Genomic DNA, 27,571 nt, shown 5'->3' with positions numbered 1-27,571 from the left:
CATGTGGGATCTTCCCGGACCACGGCTCAAACCTGTGTTTTTAAAGCATTCTGTCTAAAGCTAAATTCTCCATCCTTTATCCCCACCAAATCATCTCAGCTTCTTGAGCACCAAAGTGATGGGCTTATGTCAAACCCTGTCCTTCAAGAGCTCACCGCCTAATAGAAGACTGACCCTAAAACATCTGCTAGAAATGCCATTGCAGAAATCCATACAAAGTGCTTCAGGAGACTCTACAGAAGAGATGAGCCCTGTGGGGACCAGGGTGGCCAAGTCGGGGAAAGCTTCCCAGACCAGGGGAAGCCCATTTCCCCATTTCCAGCAAACATACCAGAACCATTTTCTATCATTCTGCCAACATATAACAGACTGGTTTTCATCAAATTAAACAGCTCTTTTCATAACTTCCGAGCAGTGACTCAGGCATCCAGGCTCTTACTTCTTTTGGTGACACAGGGTTCATGTTCTGGAAGTCCTTTATTAGCTTCTTCTGCATCCTACTCTAAGTGAGAGAGTGTGAGGGCTGTGCTAGGTGTGCTGTGTGCCTGAAGAGGCATCATCATCGCTGCCCACATTAATTGGTCAGACCCAGTGGCTGGCCGCAGCCTAACTGCATGGGAAGCTGGGAATTGTAGTTTCCCTGTGTACCCAGGAAGAGGAAAAGGGATTGGTGGGCTTCTAACCAGTCTTAGCCATAGCTGCCTCAGAGACATCTTTGACAGCAGCCTCTCCTGACTTGCTCCCTTGCTGCTTTTGTGAAAGCCTGGGCCACAAAGCAGAGGGCCAGCACCTCAGTAATCCCAGGTGTTCCGTCCCAGCTCGATAAGACCCACAACTTTTTTCTGCCGTCTTGTTCACTTTAGTAATCCTTCCAGCTGAGAAAAAGTTATTTTGGCACCCGGACCAGTGTTTGGCACATAGTAGGTATACAAGAAGTATTTTTGAAATGTGTGAATTCTCTCAGCTCTAGGAATTGCTTAGAGGTTACTTAAAAGTGTAAATTAAATTGAGCACTTGGGTGGGCTAAGAGAGAGAGAGAAAGGGAGAGAGAGAGAGGGAGTGAGGGGGACAGGGGAGGGGAAGGAGGAGGGAGCTTTTGAATGCTTCATAATCAGGGCTGGGAGGACCTCTTTTTTTTTTTTTTTTTTTTAAGAGCTTGTTTATTGGTCACAGCTGAACTGCTCCTGAAGGCAAATGAAAACAACTCAGTGCTAGAGGCTTTCCAGTGTGGCTGCTTCCTTCCGTAGAATCAGAAAGGAAAAGTGACAAGGCTGAGCAGAGGCCCCAAGGGACTGGAGCTGGAAGGGAAGTTTTCACTGTGCCCTCTTAGCACTTAGGGAGCCCGCAGAGCGTGGCCGAGCACAGGCTCTGATGGGTTCACAGTCTAGTTTGGCCACCTCTATCCATGGGACCCTGGACAAGTTACTTAATCTTTTTGTGCCAGTTTCCTCATCTGTACCATGAAGATAATAATACCTACCTCCCCTGGTTTTTAGATTAAGCAGGTTAATGTAATAAAAAGCATAGACCAGTGACTGGCCCAATGTAAGCGCTATGTAATTGTGGATGTTGTCATCATTAGGGACGGAAGAGAAGTGGTCGTAAGAAATCCTAAAATGATAGACTGGAGGGGCTCTTAGCGGGGACTGTCTAATCCCCAGCACCATGGGCGATTCTTGGTGTCCAGCTGGACTCTTGTGCTGCCTCTGGTTTTCAGCTCACACCATGGCTCTAAGCTATTTGGTAAAGTAGGTGAAATTTATTTTAATGGCTTCCTAAGTCCAGGCTGCCCCAGCCCAATCCCTGCCCCGCCTTGGCCTGTTTTGCCCCCAGTCTGCCTTTTCTACCCCAGAACACTCACACTATTCCCCACCACCCAGATCTTCCCTCAGCCACCCCCTCACCACCCCACCTTAGTTCTGCTGGATCTCTGTCCCAGGATCGCATTCTCTACATCAGTGCCAACTAGTTAATCTGATAAAAGGATTGCTCTGAAAGTACTAATTGGGGATGGTGCAAAGGTTGCTGCTTCATACAAAGGTGCATTATGACTGGGGCCCTTCTGAGAAAATGCCCCACCCTTTGTGTCCTGGTTGGTGGGAGGGAGAGATGGAACAGCTTTCCAGCTGGGAAATTGGAGAGATTTAAGGCCATCAACCTTCCTTGAAAGAAGACATCCTCTCTCAGCTTCCATCCTGTTGGCTGGGGAGGGGGATGAAGATACTGTCAGAGACCTGGCAGGGGAACATGGTAGGGACCTTTAATCAAGATTTCTAGACACAGAGCTAGGTGCTGGAGTGGGTGGGGCAGGATATAAGAATGGGTTAGACTTGTCCCTGCCTTCCAGGAGTGAGGCAAATGCAAGTACCCATTTAATAAGCATACAAAGTAAACTATGTCACATGCTAACACAGATACAAATCAGAGTACAGACAAGGATGAGAGATCCATTCAAACTGGAGGTTCCTGATTATTCCATGAAGAGGCTGATGGTAGCCTTAGAACTGAGTCATGAAGAGGATTTTTTTTAAAGTATATTTAATTTTTTACCAGTACTAGAAAATCTACAAATACTAAGCACAGAAAGAAAAGAAAATCATCCACGGTCTCACTATTCAAGGTGACCTCCGTTATCTCCAGATAATGGGGTTATAGGTGATTTTTGTTTGCTCTACATTTCTGTATTTTTAAGTTTTCTATCATGAGTTTTACAATTTAAAAATATACTTTCATAAAAACAAAAAAATTAAAACCCAAAGACAACTCAGGCTAACCTTTCAGTGTGTTATCCTCTTAGTTATTTGCAATATACAATTTTTTCATTCCATTCATACGATACATACCTGCTCTTTTCAACTTCTCAGCATTTGCCCTGCTGTTATAAATGCTTTGTAAATATAACTGAGTGATTGTGGGTGTAATTCATATGGTCATTTCCTTCCATTGGGCTGTAAGCTTGTTTACAAAAATTTGCTATTCTAAATAGCCCTTGTACATTCCTATGCATAAGTCCTTTCTTTAAATCAATAAACTTTATTTTTTAGGTTGACAGCAAAGCTGAACGGAAAGTGCACAGAGTTCTCGTGTAACTCCTGTCCTCACACATATACAACCTCCTCCACTACCGACCCCACTCTTGACATCTCCCCCCCAGAGGGTACATTTGTCATGATCAATGAACCTACAGTGTCACATCATTTTCACCCAAAGTCCAGTTTACATTAGGGTTCACTCTTGGTGTTGTACATTCTGTGGGTTTTGACGTGTCCACCTCTGTAGTGTCATACAGGGTAGTTTCACTGCCCTGAAAGTTCTCCGTGCTCTGCCTGTTCATCCCTTCCTCCCTGCTGAACCCTGGCGACCACTGATCTTTTTACTGTCCCCATAGTTTTGCATTTTCCAAAATGTCATATAGTTGGAATTACACAGTATGTAGCCTTTTCAGATTGGCTTCTTTCACTTAGTAATATGCATCTAAGATTCCTCTGTCTTCCCATGACTTGATAATTCCTTTTTTTTTTTTTTTTTTGCACTGAATAATACTCCATTGTCTGCATGTACCACAGTTTATTTATCTATCCACCTACTGAAGGACATCTTGGTTGGTTTTAGGTTTGGGCAATTATGCATAAAGCTGCTGTACACATCCATGTGCAGACTTTTATGTGGACATAAGTTTTCAGTTCATTTAGGTAAATACCAAGGAGCACAATTGCTAGATCATATGGTAAGAGTATGTTTAGTTTTGTAAGAAACCACCAAACTGTCCTCAATGTAGCTGTACCATTTTGCATTTCCAACAGCAATGAATGAGAGTTCCTGTTGCTTCACATCCTCACCAGCATTTGGTGTTGTCAGTGTTCTGGATATCCAATAGGTATATAGTGGTGTGAAATAATAGAAAAAATGTACATTGGTTTCTGCCCTGGCTTCCTGGCACAGGGGAAACCCTTGTAATTTCCTAAGTGATAAGAGCACTAGGAGTATCTTTTGTTCTAATATTTGGTCTTTGACCCCAGTTCCTGATGCAGAGCTCCTAAATCCCTTGGAATTTCCTGGGTGATAGGAGAGTCTTTTGTTCTAATAAGGCAACTCTGGGTGGGCTCCTGGATGGCCTCAGGATATGGGATGGCCACCAGAAAGATCACGCCATGATTAGAAGCTTGGAATTTTCAGCCCTGTTCCCCCTTTCTCTGGAGAGGAGAGAGTGGCTGGAAATCAGTTAATAATTGATCATGCCTACATGAGGAAACCTCCATTAAAAATCTCAATAGCATGGGGTGGGAAGCTTCCAGGAGGGTGAACATGTTCACGTACCAGGAAGGTGATGAACGCCACCTCCACTTGGGACCCTCCCAGACCTTACCCTATGTATCTCTTCATCTGGCTGTTCATTTGTTATCCTTTATCATGTCCTTTAATAAACTTAAGTAAATGTTTCCCTGGATTCTGTGAGCTGCTCTAGTGAATGAATTGAATCCAAGGAGGGAGGAGGTCATGGGAACCTCTGATTTGTAGCCACGTTGGACAGAAGTTGTGGGTAACCTGGAGACCTACTACTTGCAATTGGCATTTAAGTGTGGGGCAGTCTCGTGAGACTGAGCCCTTAATCTGTGTGATCTGACGCTACCTCCAGGTAGATAGTGTCAGAATTGAGTTGAATTGTAGGACACCCACCTGGTGTCAGAGAATTGCTTGGGTTAGGGGAAAAAAAACACACACATCTCGTGTCAGAAGTGTTGTGGTGTGGTAATAGTGTGAGAGTAAAGGAGAAAGACATACAGGAGGAGGACTGTGAGGTTTTTCTTATACAAGTGGTATCTCATTTTTGTTGTAATTTGCATTCCCTAAGGACATACGATGTTGAGCATCTTTTCATATACTTATATGCCGTCTGTATGTCTTCTCATGGTAAGGTATCTGTTCAGGACTTTTGCCCACTTTTTAATCAAATTGTTAACTTTCATATTGTTGAGTTTTAAGAGTTCTTTGTATACTTTGGATAACAGTCCTTTATCAGATGTATCTTTTGCAAATATTTTATCTCAGTCTGTAGATTGTCTTCTCATTCTCTTCATATTGTCTTTCACGGAGCAGAAGTTTTAATTTTAAAGAAGTATAGCTTATCAATCATTTCTTTCATGGATCATGCTTTTGGTGTTGTATCTACAAAGCCATCACCATACCCAAGATCATTTAGGTTTTCTCCTATATTCTCTCTCTCTTTTTTTTAATTTTTAAAAATAAATTTATTTATTTATTTTTGGCTGCATTGGGTCTTCATTGCTGCGCATGGGCATTCTCTAGTTGTGGCGAGCAGGGACTACTCTTCGTTGTGGTGCGCAGGCTTCTCATTGCGGTGGCTTCTCTTGTGGCGGAGCACAGTCTCTAGGCACGCGGGCTCAGTATTTGTGGTACATGGGCTCTAGAGCAGAGGCTCAGTAGTTGTGGCACACGGGCTTAGTTGCTCTGCGGCATGTGGGATCTTCTCGGACCAGGTATCGAACCCATGTCCCCTGCATTGGCAGGCAGATTCTTAAACACCAGGGAAGTCCCTCTTTTTATTTTTTTTAAAATTAATTAATTAATTTTACTTTTGGCTGCTTTGGGTCTTTGTTGCTGCATGCAGGCTTTCTCTAGTTGCGGCGAGTGGGGGCTTCTCTTGTTGCGGAGCATGGGCTCTAGGCTTGCGGGCTTCAGTAGTTGCAGCACACGGGCTAAGTAGTTGTGGCTCGTGGGCTCTAGAGTGCAGGCTCAGGCTCAGAAGTTGTGACGCACAGGCTTAGTTGCTCCGTGGCATGCGGGATCTTACCAGACCAGGGCACAAACCCGTGTCACCCGCATTGACAGGTGGATTCTTAACCACCACGCCACCAGGGAAGGTCCCTCTCCTATATTCTCTTCTAGGAGTTTTATAGTTTTGTGTTTTACATTTAGGTCTATGATCCATTTTGAGTTAATTTTTGTGAAGGGTATAGGTCTATGTCTAGATTGATTGATTGATTTGCATATGATGTCCATTTGTACCAGCACCATTTTTTGAAAAGAGTATCTTTGCTCCATTGCATTGCCTTTTCTTTTTTGTCACAAATCAGTTGATTATATCTATGTTGAGTCTATTTCTGGGCTCTCTATTCTGTTCCATTGACCTATTTGTCTATTCTTTTGTGAATACCACAGTGTCTTGAAGTTGGGTAGTGTCAGTCCTCTGACTTTGTTCTCCTTAATATTGAATTGACTATTTGGGGCCTTTTGTCTCTTCATATAAACTTTAGAAGCAGTTTGTCAATATCCACAAAATAAGTTGCTGGGATTTTTATTGGAATTGTGTTGAATCTTTAGATCAAGTTGGGAAGAACGGACATCTTGATAATCTTGAGTATTCCTGTCCATAAACATGGAATATCTCTCTGGCTATTTAGTTCTTCTTTGATATCTTTCATCAGAGTTTTGTAGTTTTCCTCATTTAGATTTGTACTTAGGTATACATCTAACAAAATAAATAAATATTTTGTTTTTTGGGGGGTGCTAATGTAAATGGTAATTTCAAATTCCATTTGTTAATTGCTAGTTTATAGGAAAGGCGTTGGCTTTGGTATATTAACCTTGTATCTTGCAGCCTTGCTATAATCACTTATTAGTTCCAGAGGTTGTTGTTGTTGTTGTTGATTCATTCAGATTTTCTATATAGACAATTATGTCATCTGTGAACAAATATAGTTTTATTTCTTCTTTCTCAATCTGTATACCTTTTATTTTATTTTCTTGTTTTGTTTCATTAGCTAGGACTTCCAGTACAATGTTGAAAGCAGTGGCGAGAGGGGACATCCTTGCCTTGTTCCTGATCTTAGGGGGAAAACTTCAAGCACCATGAAATATGATGTTAGCTGTAGGTTTTTGGTAGATGTTCTTTATCAAGTTCCCCTCTATCCCTAGGTTACTGAGAGATTTTTAAAAATCATGAATGGGTTTTGGATTTTGTCAAATGCTTTTTCTGCTTCTATTGATATCATTATGTGATTTTTCTTCTTTAGCCTGTTGATGTGATGGATTATATTAATTGATTTTTGAATGTTGAACCAGCCTTGCATACCTGTGATAAATCTCACTTGGTCGTGGTGTATAATTTTTGTATAATTCTGTATTATTGGATTCAATTTGTTAATATTTTGTTGAGGATTTTTGCATCTATCTTCATGAGAGAGTTGGGCTGTGGTTTTCTTTTCTTATAATGCTTTTGTCTGGTTTTGGTATTAGGGTAATACTGGCCTCATAGAATAAGTTAGGACATACTTCTGTATCTATCTTCTGGAAGAGATTGTAGAGAATTTAATTTCTTCTTTAAATGGTAGAAAGAAGAAATTAACACCCAATCTGGGCTTGGTGTGTTCTGTTTTGGAAGGTTATTAGTTATTGATTTGGTTTCTTTAATATACATAGGCCTATTTAGATTGTCCTTTAGTAATTTTTTTAAGGATATATTTCTAAAGGTAGGATTCCTGGTCATGGGTTTGATGCGTGTGTGTGTGTGTGTGTGTGTGTGTGTGTGATTCTGAAAGTAGTACATGCTCATTGTTAAATAAATAAACTGGATAGAAATATGCCAAATAAAGAAGTAAAAGTTTCCCAACAAACCCCTTCACCAGACAGACTCCACAGAAGTGATCACTATTAATTGCTTGCTGTGGATTTTTCCAAACATTTTCTATGCCTGGTTTGAATATTTTGAAAGGCCTTGATACCTATTGATAAATTGCTTTCTAAAAGACCTGTAATAAGGCGTGATTATTTCTAACTGGAGTGAGGTTTAATTTTTTTATCTTTTTTTTTAAGTATAGAAATAGAGTATGTTACTATAGACAATAAAGTACATTTTTAAAGGAAAAAATTTATATCACCCGTAATTCCGCTATGTAGAGATGACCAATAGTAATGTTTTAATGTTATTTATTTTTGGCTGCGTTTTGGGTCTTTGTTGCTGTGCGCGGACTTTCTCTAGTTGCAGCCAGCGGGGGCTACTCTTCCTTTCGGTGCACAGGCCTCTCATTGCGGTGGCTTCTCTTGTTGCAGAGCGTGGGCTCTAGGCGCAAGGGCTTCAGTAGTTTTGGCGCACGGACTTAGTTGCTCTGCTCCACGGCATGTGAGATCTTCCCGGACCAGGGATTGAACCCGAGTCCCCTGCATCGGCAGGCAGATTCTTAACCACTGTGCCACCTGGGAAGTCCCAATAGTAATGTTTTAGAATGTTCCTCTCTGGGCATAAAACAGGAGCACAAATCACAGATGTCATGTGACAAGCACCATGCACCAGATCAAGAGATAGAAGATGTCAGTTCCCCCCACCAATCATGCATTGATACTTTAGTATAGTCAAAATCATCTTCTCTAGCCAAGTTTGTTTATTCGTTTTTGTTTTTAACCATCTTAACATTCTTTCTTTACTCAATTTTTTTTCTGATTTAATATAGTGAATATTTTTCCATATCTTTAAAAATTCTGCATAATCTTGGGATGATTATCCAAGTATATGTAAATATTTATATCCTTCTCTGGCTTTCTTAGACCAAATGCCTAGAAGAATATGAGTGTTTTAGAAATATCTGGGGGAATTCCCTGGCGGTCTGGTGGTTAAGACTCGGAGCTTTCTTTGCCAAGGGCCCGGGTTCAATCCCTGGTCGGGGAAGTAAGATCCCACAAGCCACACGGTGCAACCAAAAAAAAAAAAAAAAAAAGTTTGGTACTTATTGTCCAACTGTCTTCCAGAAACATATCAAGTTTATACTGTAAAGGTAATATTTTAGCGGGGAGGGGGTGTGAGAGGGAAGGAGGGAGGGGGAAAGCTAGGGGATGCCCAGCACATGGCCATTATTCATGGTGACTTTGCTGAGACGTGGCCAGCTTGTTGGCTGGTGGCTCCTTCCAGCAGGTTGGCGCCCTCAGCTTTATGGGTCCGTGGCCTGAACATTCATGTATTCATTCAACAAATATGATTGAGCGCCTTCTCTTGCTCTGCATTGTTCTAGATGCTGAACATACTGCATGGAGAAGGCAAACTTCCGGCCCTTGGAGAGCTTGCATTCTGATGGGGCAGTCAGACCATAAGCATATAAACAAATGAATATGTAATATGTCTGACAGTGAAAGACTTAAGAAAAAGAAAACAGAGTCTGGGCATGGAGAGTGCCTGCCTGGGCATGTTGGTGCCATTTGAATTGGGCTGGTGAGGGAGGGCAGTAACATTAAAGTTGAGACCTGAATGAGGAGCTGTAGGAAAATCTAGAGCCGTTCTGAGTCTCAGTCCTGGCTGGACATAAAATCACCTGGGAGAGGTTTAAAAAAAGAATCCCAGTCCACACTCCAGGCCTTTTTTTTTTTTTTTTTTTTTTTTTTTGCGGTACGCGGGCCTCTCACTGTTGTGGCCTCTCCCGTTGCGGAGCACAGGCTCCGGACGCGCAGGCTCAGCGGCCATGGCTCACGGGCCCAGCCGCTCCGCGGCATGTGGGATCTTCCCGGACCGGGGCACGAACCCTCGTCCCCTGCACCGGCAGGCGGACTCTCAACCACTGCGCCACCAGGGAAGCCCTCCAGGCCATTTGAACATGAATCTCTGGAGATGGAACCCAGGCGCCAGTATTTTTTAAGTTCCTTGGGTGATACCAATGTGCAGCCAGGGTAGAAAACCAGTGGTTTAGGGAAGCTCTGTCCGATAGAAATGCATTTCAAACCACATATATAATTTTAAAAATTCTAGTAGCTTCATTTAAGAAATAAAAAGAAACAGGTGACATTAATTTTAAGAATTTTAATTTATCTAATACATCAAAAATATTATTTCATCATGTAACCAATATAAAACATTATTAGTGTGATATTTTACATCTTTTGTACTAAGTCTTTGAGATCCAGTGTGTATTTTACATTCAGAAGCGCATCTCAGTTTAGACCAAACACGTTGCAAGTGCTCAATAGAAACTTGTGGGCACCGTATCAGCCAGCACAGAGGAAGCGCTTTCTGAGCAAAAGACCCGAAAAATTCTTGAGTCTGAGGTGCAACTAGGAGGCAGGTGTGGCTGGAGGGGAGTAAAGGTTGGGGAAGTGGTAATACATGAGGTCCAAGAGATAGTCAGGGCCTAGCGTTTTGGATTTTATTCTAAATGTGATGGAAAGCCATTGGTGACTTTTAAGGCCAGAAATGGTTTGCTTTAATTTACTTTTTTAAAAGACAGTTTGGCTGCTGCATTGGAAACAGTCTGCATGGTGGCCAGAGTGCAGCAGAAAGGTCTAGATATAGGCTGTTACATTAGCATGGGTGACAGATACAGGCAGCTTGGATTTGAGATGTCATAGGGCAGGTCCTGGAAAGTGTCAGGATTCCTAGCAGATATTCCAAGGCAAAGCCCTTTGGAGTTGCTGATGGACTAGATGTGATATGTGAGAAAGAGAAAAGTCAAAGATGACTCCAAGAGTTTTGTACTGAGCAGATGATGTGGAGCTGGGTTTGGGGTAGGGAGTGGAAATAAGTTTGGGAGGAAAATAAGAGTTGAATTTAACCAACAGCCAGTAGGAATCCAGGGCCTAATACATCACCAAAGACATGAATCCTGCCAACTTGAATGAGCTTGGAAGCAAATTCTTCCCCAGTGGAGTCTCCACATGAGAATGCAGCCCAGCCAAAACCTTGGCTGCAGTCTTGTGAAACCCTGAGCAGAAAGCTCAGCTAAACTCCTGACTCATTTGAAACTATGAGATAATATATGTGTATTGTTATAAGCCGAAAACAAAACAAACAAAAAGTTGAATTTAAGCATAGACCAATCAACATTAGGTGGTGTCCTCTAAAATCTAGAACGTGTGTGTCAGCAAAGACCCAGGGGGTATGAAAAACTGCAGGAAGTGTTCAAGCAATGGAGATCCCAAAAGGCAAGAATATGTGTTGGGGCAAGGGCCAGGGTATGGAAGAAATAGGAGATAAAACACACTGCAATAGATCATAGAGGGCCTTGAATGCCAAACTAAGGAATTTGAAACTTATTTGATAGGCATGGGGGGAACTATTGGAAATTTTTGAGCAATAACTGGTAGGATCAGAGCTTAACTTTACACTGACAGTTCTATGTTTAACAACATGGAAATGCCCATGAGATAATTTTCACTAGAATTTTAGGTATAGGATGATTAGAGTCAAGTTTTTTTTTTTTTTTTTAATCTCATGTCTGAAAAAAAAAGGCTCATGTATTAAAAAAAAAAGAAACTGGAAGGAACATTTTCAAAATGTTTCATAGATATGGTTTCAGTGGTTGGTAAGACTATAAATAGATTGGTTTTCTTTCCTTTTCTTTCTACTTCTTTATATTTTCCAATTTTCTTTAATTGAACATAAATAATTTTATAGTGAGAATAAGTTTAAACTAACAACTTAAACGTGTCCAGGATTGGAGGAGTATTTTGGATGGAGAGAATGGAGGTAGGGATAGGAGAGGATGAACTGGGGCAGGGGCCATGGGAAGAGGAGGGAAGTGGAAAATGTATTTTTTTGCCTTTGAATTGGATACATAAGGAAGCCTTACCACAAACGAGTGTTGTGGTTAAGAGGATGGGCCCTGGGGCTAGGCTGCTGGGGTTTGAATCTGAACTTGGCCACTTACTTGGGCAAATTACTCTCTGTGTTTTTTTACAATCTGTAAATAGGAATAACAATTGTACCTACCACATAAGGTTGTTCTAGGAAGTAACTGAGTGAATACGTATTAGCCACTTAGAGAGAGCAGTGTTCAGCTCATAGTAGGCACTCAATATATTAGCTATTATTCTTGTTACTCCCAGGGACCTGGCCTCAGTGGAATTGGTGCTGAAGGTGGGTGCAGAATATGTATTGGAGTGGAGTGGGTAGACAAAGGTTATTGAAGCATTATTCCTAATAGTTTAGATCTAATTCTTTTTTACACTTTTAAAAAAACTTTTTAAATTTATTTTTTGGCTGCGTTGGGTCTTCGTTGCTGCGCTCAGGCTTTCTCTAGTTGTAGCGAGCGGGGGCTACTCTTCGTTGCAGTGTGCAGGCTTCTCATTGCGGTGGCTTCTCTTGTTGCAGAGCACAGGCTCTAGGTGCACGGGCTTCAGTAACTGTGGCACACAGGCTTAGTTGCTCCGCGGCATGTGGGATCCTCCCGGACCGGGGATCGAACCCGTGTCCCTTGCATTGGCAGGCGGATTCTCAACCACTGCACCACCAGGGGAGTCCCCAGAATATAATTTTTATAAGAATATATTTGTACATTATACAGTTTAAGAAAATCTTAGTAGTTAAAGTTTTTTTGAAAATAGATTGGGCTGTCTCAGAAACTGTGAGTTCCCATCATTGAAGAAGTTCCACAAGTGCTGCATAGATCATAGGGGGGCGGGTACAGGACTGTGACTGCAAACTAGTTTTCATCAGAGGATGTACTGGGTTTTTTACATAACTAGATTCATTCCATTAAAGGTGTTGTCCTTTATTCTGAGCCCTCTCAAAGGGTTTGGTGTTCAGGTATTCTTTATTTTATGAAATACGGTATATATAGACTAGGTTTTTTCCCTGATAACCTTACTTGACAACAGTCTTACTTTTTGGTCTCCAAAATTTTGGGGGAAATTTTATTGGTCTCTGAAATGTAAATTTCTGGGAACTAGAGTTGTGGGGAAAGTGAATAATTTGGTTAGGCTCAATGAGGTGCCCCTGACTCCCCTTCTGACCCTAAGATTCTCTCATTTCAGGGCCCAGGCTGGACCCCTCATGTCAGTGAGTCATTCTGCAAATGTGAGCTTTGAGATGGGGGGATTGGGTAAAGATGCGATTGGAGCCACACAGCTCTGCCACTACAACTGTCATCTAGTTCTTCGAATATACCCTCCTGGCAGAGAGTCAGACTATTTTAGGGACAGCTGCCCTGTGGCCCTTGAGCAAAGAACAGCCGCACACAGCCTCGCATTTGAACTGGCAAGTGGAAGAGGAAGACTCCTGGCGGGGAGGCTCTGTGCTGTGCTGTGGTGCCAGGAGGTGTTGTCCAGGTCAGTCCAGTAGGATCTCCACCCCAAGGAGCTGATAGTCTGATATCTTGCACGTGAAGAAGACAGCTTTGTTTTCACAACTTCTCAGAGCTTCAGTTTCCTCATATATAAAATCAGAATAAGAGTAATAATAATACAATCTAACAGCTTCAGTGATGTATCTCTCCCTGCTTCCCTCACCTCCATCCAGAGCTGGAAAGCAGAATCAGACTCTGAGAGGTAGACATGGGGTCAAAAGAGAATGGATGGAGCACAGGAGTGCAGAGATACTCGAATGGCTTCCAGACCAACAAGGCCTAATTGTCATTGGACCAGGAAACTAACATATCCATCTACTTTCTAAGAAAGGTCCGTTAGCCCTGGATACTTTTTTCTGGGGGTGGGTGGTCATGCTGCGCAGCTTCTGGGATCTTAGTTCCCGGACCGGGGATTGAACCTGGGGCAGCACTGAAAGCACAGAGCCCTAACCACTGGACTGCCAAGGAATTCCCAGCCCTGGATACTTTTTAAAAGAGGAAAGAGGTCACTGAGTGGAGAGGGGGACTGACCTAGCGATTATTCCCTATTGTGAAAAGAGTCACCACTTGGGCTGTGCCCCCAACACTGGAACCCTGTGGCCCCTCCCTTCGTTCAACCCCATACCCACCTAGCCCCCATCTGATTCCCCTCTAGTCCCCCCTGGGAAAGGGCCTACTGGGAAAGAATGTGCTGACCGGAGGCCCCTGGGTGCCTCTGTCCTGTCCACTCAGCAGCTGTGTCTCGCACTGTCGGTTAATACTTGGCTGTGTGGGGTGCACAGCTGTCTTAGGGTGCTGGTTACCTGGAGTTTCCCCAGGAGTGGGGGCCCCTCTGAACATGTTGGCAGGTCAGATTTTAGAGGCTGAGGAGGTAGGTCTGGCATGAGGTGCCTTCGCTAAGGTCACGCTGCCCGGGTGGCCCTGAAGCCACCTCCCCAGGCAATGCCCTGTCCCTTCCCCCGCTCTAGTTTCTCCAGTTCAGCTCCCAGTGTTCCTGTGAAGATGAAATCAAGACTTCCCTGGCGGTCCAGTGGTTAAGACTCTGCGCTTCCCCTGCAGGGGGTATGGGTTGGATCCCTGGTGGAGGAACTGAGATTCCCCAAGCCAAGCTGCACGGCCGGAAAAAAAAAAAAAAGGGTGAAATCAGTTAGTGGAGGAGAAAGCACTTTCTAACATGGTTAAGCATTGTACACACGTAAACGACGATCATTTTTAAATGGGATCGTGTGTGTAAACTCTGAAAAAGTATAATGTGCCACATGAATTACCGTCGTTCTGCTGGAAGCCCAGAACCGTGGGGAATTGACAGTTAAGCTCAAGAGAAATAGCAGATCGGCCCCCACCCCCCTGCCCCCTTTTCAGGGTTAAATTGATAACAGGGCCCGGGTTTAAGCAGAGGAAGAGCCAAGGTGGGAACTGAACCGTGCTGTGGTTCAGCAGGTGGCTGCCTCCCTGTGACCCTGGCCGGCCCAGTTGGGCTGTTGTTGAGGGTAACGAGGGCGCTTGGGACCCTCCATCAGGAGCCCGCTGCAGACGGCCATCGAGTTTCCAGTTCAGCTCAAGGGCAGAGCGCCCCATCACGTGGCTCACCAGACCCTGAGCTCGAACTGTTGTTTTTCCAGACCAAAGTGGGCCCCAGCCACCCCCCAGCTGCTCGCGTTAGAGGGGAAGGGACGAGCGTTAGCGCCTGCTCAGCCAGCTCTTATGGATGACGGACGCCCCTGCTAAGGTGCCCACCTGAGCTGGATGCAGGCACAGCTGGAGTAGCTCAGGTGTTCCTTTTCGAGGTGGCCCGTTCTAAGCGACTTGGATGTGCATTTATATTTAGAAATCACTTGGCGGGGGTGGGGGTTAGAGGCAGGGTGGCGGTGGGGAAAGATAATATCAGATTAGCTGTTCTAAGGGTTTTACATGTGTTAGCTCCTTTAATTCGCACCTCCCCAAATCCCCGTGGTAGATTTCATTTACAGTAGAAGAAATGGAGGTACAGAAGGCTTAATTCACCTGTCCAAGATTGTACAGCTATTAGAACGTGACAGAATTGGGATTTAAACCAGGCAGGAAGTCTGACTGCAGAGTCTAGAGCTCTTTTTATTATTATTGTCATTTTTCGATGCACATCTAAGGCAGAGAGAGACTTGTCAAGGCCACACAGCTAGTATGTGGCAGACATGGGGTCAGTCCACCTCCAGGGGTCACACTGATAACTACCACTCTATTCTACAGCCAATGGTTGATATTATGGTATTCAATCATAATATATAATATAGTATAATATTCTATTATAGTATAATATTGTAAGGTTATAATTTATTTAATGAATCCTCTATTGTTGGACATTTAGGTTGTTTCCATTTTTTAGTATTTTAAACAAATGCCAAGATTTTTTTTTTTTTTTGAAGAGAGAGAAATGGTAGGAATGTTGTTTGTTTTACCAGTTTATTTGTTTGTTTTAAAGGATTTAGAGCAGATGGGCTGAGCTCTCTGAGGCTGGAAGAGTTGGAGGCTTCGAGCTGACTGCTTGAATGGAGAATGAAATTCTGATTAGGAATGGTGCCAGTGTGGAGGGAAGGAAAGAACAGATTCTATGCTTGAGCCGAGAGATTTGGCATTGCCTGCTGAGATAGAAAATTTGGAATGCATTTCAGAAATATCTGTCATCCCCACTTCGGATATTTTCATGTTCTCCAGCATTTTCCAGCCCATCATCTCATTGACGTTGCCCAGACACACGTGGGTGGGGCTGGACAGAGGGTGAGGCCCTTCTCTTCCCCAGATCAGCCAGGCACAGCCATCCGGAGTCACACCGTCTGTCCATCCCTTGTCTCTTGCTCCTTCTGCACCTCTCCAACTCAGTCTTCCTTCCAGGGAACCCCTTTCAGTGTCTATATACCAGGTCAAAACTAGACAAGGAGAGCTTCCCTGGTGGCGCAGAGGTTAAGAATCCGCCTGCCAATGCAGGGGACACGGGTTCGATCCCTGGTCTGGGAAGATCCCACATGCCGCGGAGCAGCTAAGCCCGTGCGCCACAACTACTGAGCCTGCACTCTAGAGCCCCCAAGCCACAACTACCGAGCCCGCGTGCCACAACTACGGAAGCCCGCGCGTCTAGAGCCTGTGCTCCTCAACAAGAGAAGCCACTGTGCACCACAACGAAGAGTAGCCCCCGCTCGCCACAACTAGAGAAAGCCCACCCGCAGCAACGAGGACCCAATGCAGCCAAAAAAAAAAAAAAATAGACAAGGAAGCCTGAGGACATCACACACGGTAATGATCGTAAATGGCCTTCTTTGTTGAGTCCTCAGCCTGGCACTAAGTGCTTTCCAGGCCCCATCTCTTTTATCCTCACAACAGCTTTATGGGATGGGGATCACTGTGAGACCACCATTTTGTAGAGGAGGAAAAGGAAGCTTCAGGAGGTTAAGGACTTGCCCAAGACCATGTAGCCAGGGCCTGGGGGAGCCAGGATTCAGAGCCAAGGCTAATCTAAACTCCACAGCCACCTCGTGTTAACCACCATATCTACCTTGCAGCCTTCATGATGCACTATAAACAGAGAAAACTCTAGCTCTGGGTGGGGGCAATCTTCAGAAAATCAGCAAGAACACGTTCAATAACCTGCATATATGTACTCCAGATGCGCTCACTTGGAGAATGTCAGAACTGCAAAGGATCCTGGGAGTCTGTTTTCCTACCTTATTTTTAAATTGTGGCAGATGAGGTCTAGAGAGATCCACCAACTTGCCTAAGGGTGAGATGGTGGCCCAACCAGATTAGAACCAGAGTCTTCTGATGCCCAGCCCATAGCTCCTCAAGAGGCAGGCAACTCTTAGCTCTACTCTGCAGGGAGGATTGGGAGCAAAAGGATGAGTCAGTAGGCAGGTTGAGGGGAGGTAGGAGTAGTTTGGCACCGCTGGGCAATGCTGGGGTTCAGGGGAGCTATGCAGGCACAAGGGTCCTCTAATTGTCCACTCTTGACTCCAGCACACACTTGAGTTCCAATTCCACTGTCCTGAGAAATACAGGAGGGGGCAGTTGGCAGGAAGACAATGTTGTCTGATGATTAGGAGCCTGGGCTCTGACATTAGACAGACTGGGATTCATATCCAGGCAAGGTGCTTCACCTCTCTGAGCCTCAGTTTCTTTATCCACAAAATGGGGGTAATAACTACTTATCGTGTGGAGCCACGGTGAGAAAGAAATGAGATAATGCTTGTAAAGAAACTGGCGCAAGTTTGTGGGAAGAAGAGAAGAAACTTGGGGTTGTCTGAGTTGGTGGAAAAAAGAGAACATAAAACTGGTAACCAAATATATGATTTCAGCAAAAGGCCAAGTATTTCTTAATTTCATCTGATTCATGATTTCTCACAGGCGCTGTCAAGGCAGGGGCTCGTTTCATATTCCCCACGTCGAGGCGGGTAGTGCTGGTGGTGGGAAATGGCTCTGTGACCTCTCTTTGGTGAAGAGGAATGGGTTAGAGTTAGTTGGGCTCACGGATAACATGGGATTGCTTTTTACTTCCTGTCTTGAAGGGGTGGGGGAGATAGAGAGGAAGGAGGATTGTTAATATAAACTTGAAATCCAGATTTTTTTTTCTAAAGTACATGTCCTCAGCTGTGTGACCTCAAATGAACCTCTCACTGTCTCAATTCTCTCTTTACCACAAAGGTCATTGAGATGGCCACATAATAGCCACTTTACATGCAGCATCTTGTTTAATCCTTGAGACAAGCCTGCGAGATAGATATTACATCCCATTTTAGATAAAGGAGAAAACTGTGGTTCAGGGCAAGTTAAGTTACTTGTCTAAGGCCACACGGCACACAGCCAGCAAGGGATATATCTGTGATTTAAGCCCAGGACTGACACCAAAGCCCATGTGCTTTCCACTCTGCCCCAGGGTAGATTCAGATTTTTTTGGGTCTAAAGCTTATGCAATTTTGGGGGGCCCTCTTTAAGAAAAACACTGCAAAATCCCAAATATAAAAGGTACAAAAGTGAATATTTATTTAGATTTTGAAATGAAATCACGACATATTAGAAAAATGTTAAAAGATGAAAACTATCACAAATGTCACAAAATCCAGAAAAATAACAGAATATTTGTGTTATCCACTTGATTCTCCTCTATAATACTTTTTTCCTACATCTTTTGGCTGCATCCTTTTTGTATCTTCTTATGACAGTTTCCATAGAGAAAATAAAAAAGGTAATCCAGTGTTATCTAGCATGGTTGATTGGAGGTTCTTTAAATTATCGATGGTTTAGAAAAGTTTATTCCAGCTTCACAAGTGACTGGTGATATCATATAAATATTAGGATAGTTGTCAAATTTGGGGAAGACTCCATCAAAGTTCCTGCCATATGTGAACCATAAGATTTTAGGGCAAGTTATGTTTTCTGGTGCAGTGATTTATCTAAAATAATCTTTGAATTGGTGACACATTTTACCCTGTTTGCTGTCAGCTAAATGTTATCTTTGTTGATAACCACTGTTTTATCAAAATCAGCAAAAAATTCTAATCTTTTCCAATAGTTTCCCCTCTCCTACCCCTTGATATGGAATGAAGATGGTTTACATTAATAAAAGACTCATAATTAAACTCCTTTCTCCTAAATCTATGACCTTTTAAAGGGAATTCATTACAAAATACCGGATGTGAAAATATTTGAAGCATTTGGATGATCTGGCCTAGAAAGGGGAAGGCTGGAGGAAGCAAATAAATAACCACCTTCAAGGACATGAACCTTAGTGGGCAACAGAGTCACCAGGGTGTATCTGAGACTTTGATTCTGGGATCTGGGGAGGGGCTCAGGAAGCTGCCCAGTTACCAGGTTCTGCAAGTCACTTTGAGCAGGTGTCCTAAAATGGATACAAAGAGTAATAGAGAAATTTGTGAGTGTGAGGACAGCTGACAGCTGCCTTGCTGTGGACTCAAAGTGTGATCCCTGGTTCAGAATTGCTGGGGGAGCTGGTTAGAAATGCAGAATCTCGGGCCCCACCCAGAACGGCTTAATCGTAGTCTGCATTTCCACAAAGTCCCGGGTGGTTCTGTGCAGGTGATTGTCTGAGAAGCCCTGGACCAGAGACTTTAGCAAAAACTTCCAGATGTGCCCCATCCCAACTTGGAAGCTGGTCTTTCTCCCCTCTGTGTCCTTTGCCTTGGGACCTGGCCTGTCTTCTAGCACTCATCCATTGTGTTGATTCATTGTATCTCTATTTCCCCTCCCACTGGGCTGTGAACTAGAGGACCAGGTGTATTCCTCTTTGATTTCCAACTCCTCTAGGTGCCTGGCACACAGGAGGTACCATTTATGCAATGCCACCGGGTGCCAAGAGTTTTGCCTCTCTTACCTCCCTTGGCCCTCCCCTCAAGCTTGTAGACTGAAACAAATACCCCCATTTTACACGTGAAGAAACTGAGGCTCCATCGCCTGCGTAGTGTCATGCAAGGGGTATCTGATTCCAAAGCCTTCACTAGGGGATTAGTAAATGTTTGTCCCATCACTTATTGACTTGATTATTCATTCAAGCATTCATTCATGTTTTAATTTATTCACTGAAGAGACTCAGGGGAAGATGAGGAAGAAGAGCGTAGAATATACTTCCTCCTGGTGAACTATTTTTAGAACAGGTGCTGGGTGGTGTCAGCCTTCCAGGGGCAGGAAGCTGGGCCGCCCAGGAGGCCCCCAGCGAGTCAGGCCTTGGGAGCCGGGACTTGATACTCCGCCACCGCCCCACCCCTTTCAAAATGTCCTCCATGACTCAGCAAAGAAACCATGGGTCTGAAATCAGAGAGGAGGGCAAAAAACCCTCAAAAATGCTGTCTTTTCCTGGAAGAATTTCCCTTTCATGTCTCTCATTCCTCTGCTAGGGAATCCAGGAAGCCTTTGGCCTGTGGTCAGCTGTGACCCCCCAGTCTGGTTTCCTGGGACTCAGCCCTCCTCCTCCTGCATCCTCCCCAGGCCTGGGGACAAGGTCAGTTTTTCTTCTTCAGTGGTCTCTGGTTTGAGGCCGCCGGGGGCTTGCCCAGTCCATGTCTCCTTAGCTTGTCCTTAAATCATTAAATCCAGATCCCGGACCTCTCAGTTTCCTCCTCTGTAAAGCGGGGATAACAATAAATTTGAGGATTAAAATAATTAATTTATGTAACACATTTAGAACCATGCCTGACACGCAGTATATATAACTTTCTGTTGTTCTTGCTATCATTAATTATGAAGCAGATATTCATACCTGGAGGAGACTTGGATGAACTTGTGCTAAACTTCTTCTCTTTCCATTTGTTCCAACCTCACCCCAGAGTGTGTGTGAATTCTTAATTATCCATGTTGTAGAGAGCTTAAAGGGGCAACTGCAAATGAGGGAATATATGAATAAATTAGAAAGCTCCTGGTTTCCCTTTGACAATGAAATTCTTGTAAATGGATAGGAAGCATGACTCAGTAGATTGTTGGTTTGGGAATAACCACATTCATCCTGGAAGGGGGTGGCCCTCTGAGAACGTACGATCCTATGAGAGACAGACCTTCCTTCTGAGAGGTAGCTTACGGATAGACTGAGAAATTCAGCATGAAGATATATAGGAAGAAAGGAGTAATTCCTTGCTGGAGCGGGACTTGTGGCTCAGCCCTGGACGTGTTTCATAACCACCTGGGGATAAACATACAGAACCTGGGCCCCAGGCCTAGAGATTCTGGTCTCCCGGCCTGGGAGTGGAGTAGGGGCGTCAGAATTCTTCATAAGCTCGGCGGTTCCCTGGTAGCCTAGTGGGCCTAGTGGTCAGGATTCCAGGCTTTCACTGCCATGGCCCCGGTTCCATCCCTGGTTGGGGAACTGAGATCCTGCAAGCCACGTGGCGCGGCTAAAAAAAAAAAGGATTCTTTACCAGCTCACCAGGTGATCAGGAATGAAGCCAAGCAGTAAATGGAAACAACGTAATAATTACAACACATACCATAAACTGGACATTGGAGGTGCATTTCTCTCCCTCAGAACCACCCCTACAAGCAGCTTATATGATCCCCATTTTATAGGTGAGAACGCTGAGGGTCAAGGTCACACAGCAGAGCCTGTATTTTAATCTAGATCTGAGTGTACAGGCCTAATAGATAATATTTTTGTTACATTCCACACTGCAGGAGGTCAGCCTGGAAGAAACTTCCCAGAAATTGAAATTAAGATCCTCTGCTCTGAGGTAAACTATAAAATCGATACATAATGGGTCAGAGCAAAAATAGGCAAACTGATCTAAAGAGACACAGAGGCTTCTAGAGCCAAGGAGGGCTCGACCTTAACCCTTGGCCTCTGTTAACGTATCTGAAGAAAGAATGTGTCAGTGGGGCTGGGGGGTGCTTGGGCTGAGAGAGGGGTCCTGGCCCTGCTGACCTCTGGCAGCATCGTGATCTGGCATCAGCTCCTTGCTTCAGCTTTCTCCCTTCTCTCCCCACCTCTCTGGCTGTTGTTGCCTTCTGAGGCTCCTCTTTCTCCACTTACCCCCTTGAATGTGGGTGATCTCTGTATTCTGCTCTCCCACATTTCCTAGGTGGCAGCATCCAGTCCGGGGCTGGGTTGCCTGTGTTGTGGACTTCAGAGGTGCATGCATACCCCTGACGTCCAGTCTCAAGGCATCAAGGTCAAGGTCGGAGAGAGGGGAGGGTGTCTGCAGCCAGGGCCAGAGTTCACACTCCAGGTGGGCCCACGTTGTCTGTAGACCTTAAAAGTTATTTTTTCAGTCTCAGTCTCTTTACCTGTGAAATGGGATAGTAATGCCTACCTTAAATGATTGTTGTGAGAATGAAAATAGACTCGGCATTCCAAGCGCACAGTAAGAACTCTATAAATGACACCTATTTATTATGTCTAGCCGGTGTGGGACTTCACTTGAATGTGGACACTTCAACAGCAACCTGTGAAATAGAGAATCTTTTCCCCTAAATCTGTTCTTCCACTTAGATTCCTAATCCCAGGAAATAGAAACACCTTCCTTCAAATTGCCGAAGCCAGACTCCCAAGAGTCAGCCTGGGCTATTCTCCCCACCACCATCCAAATGGCCACCGAGTTCCAGTGATCCTGTCTCCTGCATTTCTTCTATTATCATAAGCTGCCCTTGGAATTTCTCACTAAGTTATTACAAGAACCTTTTAACTGCTCACTTAGTTTACTCTTCCTGAAACTCCAAATGCTTATGTACTCAGGTTCTGGTGCAGATGAAAACCCTTTTTTGTGTGTGTGTGTGTGTGTGTGTGGTACGCGGGCCTCTCACTGTTGTGGCCTCTCCCGTCGCGGAGCACAGGCTCCGGACGCACAGGCTCAGCGGCCATGGCTAACGGGCCCAGCCGCTCTGCGGCATGTGGGATCTTCCCAGACCGGGGCACGAACCTGTGTTCCCTGCATCTGCAGGCGGACTCTCAACCACTGCGCCACCAGGGAAGCCCCATACCCTCACTTTCAATCTGTGTGTGTCCTTTGCCCTAAAGTTGGTGCCTTGTAGGCAGCATATCATACTTGCTTGTTTTTTTATCCAGTCTGCCACTCTGAAGCACACACCAAATATTCCTGGTCCCCACACCTCACCTCACTAAGCATCACTAAGTCTTCACTAGGAGAAAAACCACATACACACACACGCGCACACACACACACACACACATACAGCCTGGAGCAGGTGCCCTTCTCCTGAGGTTTCCATCTGTTTTTCCAATAGGACTCCGAGCCCCCAGCTCCCCTCGGGCATCTCTGGGTGCCTGATATGTGGCAGGCTCTCAGTAGGAGGCTCTCCTAATAAAGTGTAACATTGCATGGGGTGGGCCATGCACAGTTCTGTACAATTTACAGCCTCACACCTCTGTGGGGTCCGTTTGCTTCATTCGTCCATTCTGCTGTATTTGTTGAACACTTCCCTCAAGCCCTGGTCCAGGCACTGGGGATGTGGCAGGGTTAGGAGGATAGGAATTCGAGAGGTAGGGGAAGTGGCTCCCACTTGATCTAAAAAGGTCAGGAAAGCCTCTTTGAGAAGGTGAACAGTGAGCAGAGTCAGGAGAGAAGGGGGAAGGGTGCTGTGTGGGAATCTAGGGGAAGAGTGGTCCAGGCAGATGGAATAGCCAGGACAAAGGGAATCACTAGCCCCATTTGACAGATGAGGAAGGCAAGAGTCTAGGTTAAGTCATCCAAAGTCACAGAGTAAGTGGCCACGCTGGGTTTCAAACCCCAGTTCTGTAACTCTTGACTCACAATGTCGACCATTGCTCTACACGGTCTTTTTATTTATTTGTTTGTTTATTTATTTATTTATGCATGCCAGGTGTTAGTTGTGGCATGCAAATTCTTAGATGCGGCATGCATGTGGGATCTAGTTCCCTGACCAGGGATCGAACCCAGGCCCCCTGCATTGGGAGCGCGGAGTTGCAACCGCTGCGCCACCAGGGAAGTCCCTACACGGTCTTTTGTGGGAACAGTGGGTGCCTTGGCTGAGGACAGGCCGCCTTGTTCACCGTGCCACACTCTGGTTAGACTTTGACTTCCCATGTCAATGACAGCATGGGTGGATCAGCTGGTATTGAGGTTCACCTGTGGCTCTGTTTTTCTGTTTTGTCTCTCCGTTTCTTTCCATGGCCTTTATTGGAGACAATTAGATTGTGTCTACTCCACAGGCAGCCTCAAGAAACACACTTTCTCCTGCAAAGCTGAGGACCCGACCCTGAATTACGATGCCCTCGCAAAGGCACACTTCTCCTGGCTGGTCAGTAGTCAGAGTGGCCTCTGTGGACCCTGTATCTCACCCCACAGCTCCCTTCAGACTTGAGCAGAGAAACCGAGGCAAGCGTCTCTGCAGAGGTGATATATGAGCTGGCCTTGAAGGACATGGAGCATTTCAAGAGCGGTGGGGATGTGGGGTTTAGGCAGAAAGCAGTGTGTGAGCTGAGCGGGGCATCCGTGTTGGACACTCAGTGGCCCTGGAGTGTAGGTCGGAAGGGGTGGGGGGATTGGAGGGGAGATAAAGCTGGAGGGAGAATTTAAGGTAGATCAGGGCAGCCTTTTTTTTTCGTGGCCGACTTCGCATGTCCGTTTCAGATAAGTGGTCTGGATTTTGCCCTGTAGACATAGAGATGTTAAGGTTTAAAGAAGCAAAGGGAGCACGTGTGCATTCCTGAAGTTTTGAAAGAGTGGTTGGGCAATCCTGGGGAACACAGGCTGGAGAGGGTGAATGGAGGTAGAGAGACCATGGGAAGAGAGTATTGCAGCAGTGCTAGGCTTAGCTGGGAGTACCGGAGCCTTGAATGGAGGGGCCAGATTCCAGAGACATTTTGGAAGTCGAGGTGACAGGATCTGCTCATAGGTTGATGTGGAAACTCGGAGCCAGAGGAGCTGAGAAAGACTGATGTCCACGTTTTCAGCTTGGGTGACCCAGTGGATCATGGTTAACCAACACAGAATGCAAAAAAAAGGAGAGATAGGTTTTGGGCATCTTGTGTTCGAGGTGTCTGTGTGACATCCAGGTAGGGGTGTGGGCTGGGAGTTCGGGATGAAGGTTAGAGCTGGAGAAACATGAAAGCTGAGGCTGAAGGAATAGAGTGAGGTCTCAGAGGTGTACGTGAGAGGAGAAAACCAGGGCCTGGGCTTAAGCCCTGGAAGATGTTTTTGTAGTTCTAGAGGCAGATGGAGGATGGAGGATGGAGGAGCGAGGGGAGCTGTGGATGAGGGTTTTGATTAAGACATCACTGGGACTATTTGACACACCTCAGCATCCGATGGTAGGTGATGGAGGGCACATCTCAGGGAGAGCACACGGTTGACCTAGTCTGGGTTATCTGCTCAGAGGCACTCAGACCAGGGGTGCTTCCGGTCAGCCTGGACTTGTTTACATGGCCTTTGTGCCGGCTGCCCTCTTCCTCTGCGCACGCCCAGCCTCCCGCTGTTGAGGGGCAACTCCTGAAAGTGGGGATCCTGATCTCTCCCCGTTATTCTCCAGGAAGCTCAGGCTAGGGCTTTGCACCCTGTAGGGCACCAGATGTGGGTGCTGAATGACCAAGCAGAATGATTGACAGCGGGGAACTTGGTCTGCTGCTTCTCCTTGAGTACCTTTTTAAGGAGAACATATCGTTTTGTGGAGTGGGTATAACCTGGTCCCTGAATCTTCAGTTGCTTCGGGTTTGCTCCATCCATTGGTCCATCCATCTGTTCTGGATCAGACTTCCAGTGTTAAATATCTACTAAAAGTTGAGTACTTTGCATATGGGATTGGGGGGCTCCCAGCACTTTTCACGCATAAGCTCACTTACATTACAATAGGCTACTGCCCTATTTTGCAGACGAGGAATCAGATAATTTCTCCCAGGTCACACAAGAAGTCAGTGGCAGAGGTGAGATTCAGCCCAGGTCTAACTCAAAAGCCCCTGTGCTCTCAATCATTCATGCTAAGGCCACCCTAGGTGAAAGGTGATCATATAATTTATTAATCCAATCTGGAATGCTTTTTAAAATTTATTTATTTATTTTTGGCTGCATTGGGTCTTCACTGCTGCGCCTGGGCTTTCTCCAGTTGCGGCAGGCTGGGGCTACTCTTCTTTGAGGTGTGCGGGCTTCTCACTGTGGTTGCTCCTCTTGTTGCGGAGCATGGGCTCTAGGCGTGCGGGCTTCAGTAGTTGTGGCACACAGGCTCAGTAGTTGTGGCTCACGGGCTCTAGAGCGCAGGCTCAGTTGTTGTGGCGCACGGGCTTCGTTGCTCCGCAGCATGTGGGATCTTCTCGGACCAGGGAGTGAACCCGTATCCCCTGCATTGGCAGGTGGATTCTTAACCACTGCGCCATCGGGGAAGTCCCTCTGTTTAACATTTGGAGGAACTGCCAAATTGTTTTCCAAAGTGGCCGCACCATTTTACATTCCCATCAGCAGTGTAGGAGGGCTCCAATTTCTCCACATCCTCACCAACACTTGTTATTCCAAACTGGGCACTTTTGAGAGTGAAAGGGGGCACCATTAATAATTGTATCAGGACAACCAGTACTAACTGGAACATATTCTGCTTAGATAAAAAAAGATTAGAAGATTCAATTCCTGATTTCAGGGAACTTTCTGGCCACAGGATGAGTCAAAGCCCCACAACCCACATACTTGAGTCAATTGAAGAATCAAGCAAAGGTAAATTATTAAGAAGGAAAGCAAAAAGAAAAAGAAAAAAGGAAAGCAAAGTACACTTTGTTTCCCCCAGGAGACTGTATTTTCTTTAAGAGAAAAGAACTGTCTTACATGTCCTTGTATTCATGGCCCCAGGAGGATCTTGGCATTTGATAGCGTGTCAGTGAAGATCTGTGGAATAAATGAATGAATGAGAGAATAAATGATACAAACACTGTTGGAGGGAATGTTAAAAAAAGAAAAGAAAAAGTCACCTGGCTTGGATTTGTGAGTTTGGGGGAAATATGGATCTTTTCTAAAAATGTATTTTTTTGCTCAGTGTTTTAACAACACTAATGACAATTTAAAAAGGAAAAAGTAAATAACCTACAATTAGAGGGATCTTAAACTGGATTTTGCAAGTGTGAATGACTGAACAGAAGTGGAGGAAAGGCCTTCCAAGCAGGGGAGTTGCCTGAGCAGGGAGTCTAGAACCACAACCATGTCTTTATCCTACAGGAGGTTAACAAATTTGGGGAAAAAAAAGATGTGGGGGCTTCCCTGGTGGCGCGGTGGTTGCGCGTCCGCCTGCCGATGCAGGGGGGCCGGGTTCGCGCCCCGGTCGGGGAGGATCCCGCATGCCGCGGAGCGGCTGGGCCCGTGGGCCATGGCCGCTGGGCCTGCGCGTCCGGGGCCTGTGCTCCGCAACGGGAGAGGCCGCAGCAGAGGAAGGCCTGCATACCACCAAAAAAAAAAAAAAAAAGATGTGGTACCCACCCCCAGGAGTTTCCAGTCTTTGGGGGAAACAATGAAAACAGTTTGTAACAACCTTTAACTGGTTGTGTGCGCTTGGGCAAGTCATTTCCCCTCTTTGGGCATCAACAATCCTTTTGTCTCAAAATTTCACTGAATCTTTCAATCTTACAACCCTGCAAGTTTCCTGGAATTGGTGGGCCAGGAGCTAGGCCTTGAAGGAAGGAGCTAGATTTGGAGAAAGGATGCCAGTAGTGGGTGATAAGGTCCTGAGGTGGGCTGGAGTGCTCTAGCTAAGATAAAATGGGATGGGGTGCCTTGGCCCTCTTGAAGGAGAACTTTAAAAGCCAGGCTGGTTGACTTTTAAATTTGACCTGATAAGCAGGTCCTTGGACTGGAGATGAAAGGCATGTCTGTGAGAGATTAATCTGATGGCTCTGGGCCACGGATCCTGGATCTGTCTGGAAGCAGGGTGAAGACCTAGGGCCTCTCAGGGAGGCTTCTGCAATAGTAATGTAGGCCCAGCCTTTCAAAAGAGGGTTTGAGACTCCTTCGGTTAGTCTTATGATACACATGGGTTCCATGGAGTTTCATTTTCCTAACCATAAGTAATTTAAACCTTTTTTTTTTTTTTTTTTT

The 27,571-nt window shown here is 45.2% G+C and overlaps 1 protein-coding gene across 3 annotated transcripts in view; it reads left to right on the top strand.

Annotated features, from left to right (window-relative positions):
• CCND3 (cyclin D3) overlaps nt 1-27,571 on the top strand; it is an 82,873-nt gene that overhangs the window by 34,473 nt on the left and 20,829 nt on the right. Inside the window, exons 2-4 of one of the 3 annotated variants that reach the window (XM_055079490.1) lie at nt 12,751-13,044; nt 15,520-16,328; nt 19,937-20,040. The exons of 1 other annotated variant lie outside the window; for it this stretch is intronic. The gene's annotated coding sequence lies outside the window, so the exon portion shown is untranslated. The remainder of the gene's footprint in view (nt 1-12,750; nt 13,045-15,519; nt 16,329-19,936; nt 20,041-27,571) is intronic. One more of the 3 variants, XM_028478716.2, reaches the window with a different exon arrangement.

This window comes from Physeter macrocephalus, chromosome 18 (assembly GCF_002837175.3).
Source record: "Physeter macrocephalus isolate SW-GA chromosome 18, ASM283717v5, whole genome shotgun sequence".
Classification (NCBI taxonomy): domain Eukaryota; kingdom Metazoa; phylum Chordata; class Mammalia; order Artiodactyla; family Physeteridae; genus Physeter; species Physeter macrocephalus.
This window is presented reverse-complemented; position numbering and strand designations above follow the sequence as displayed.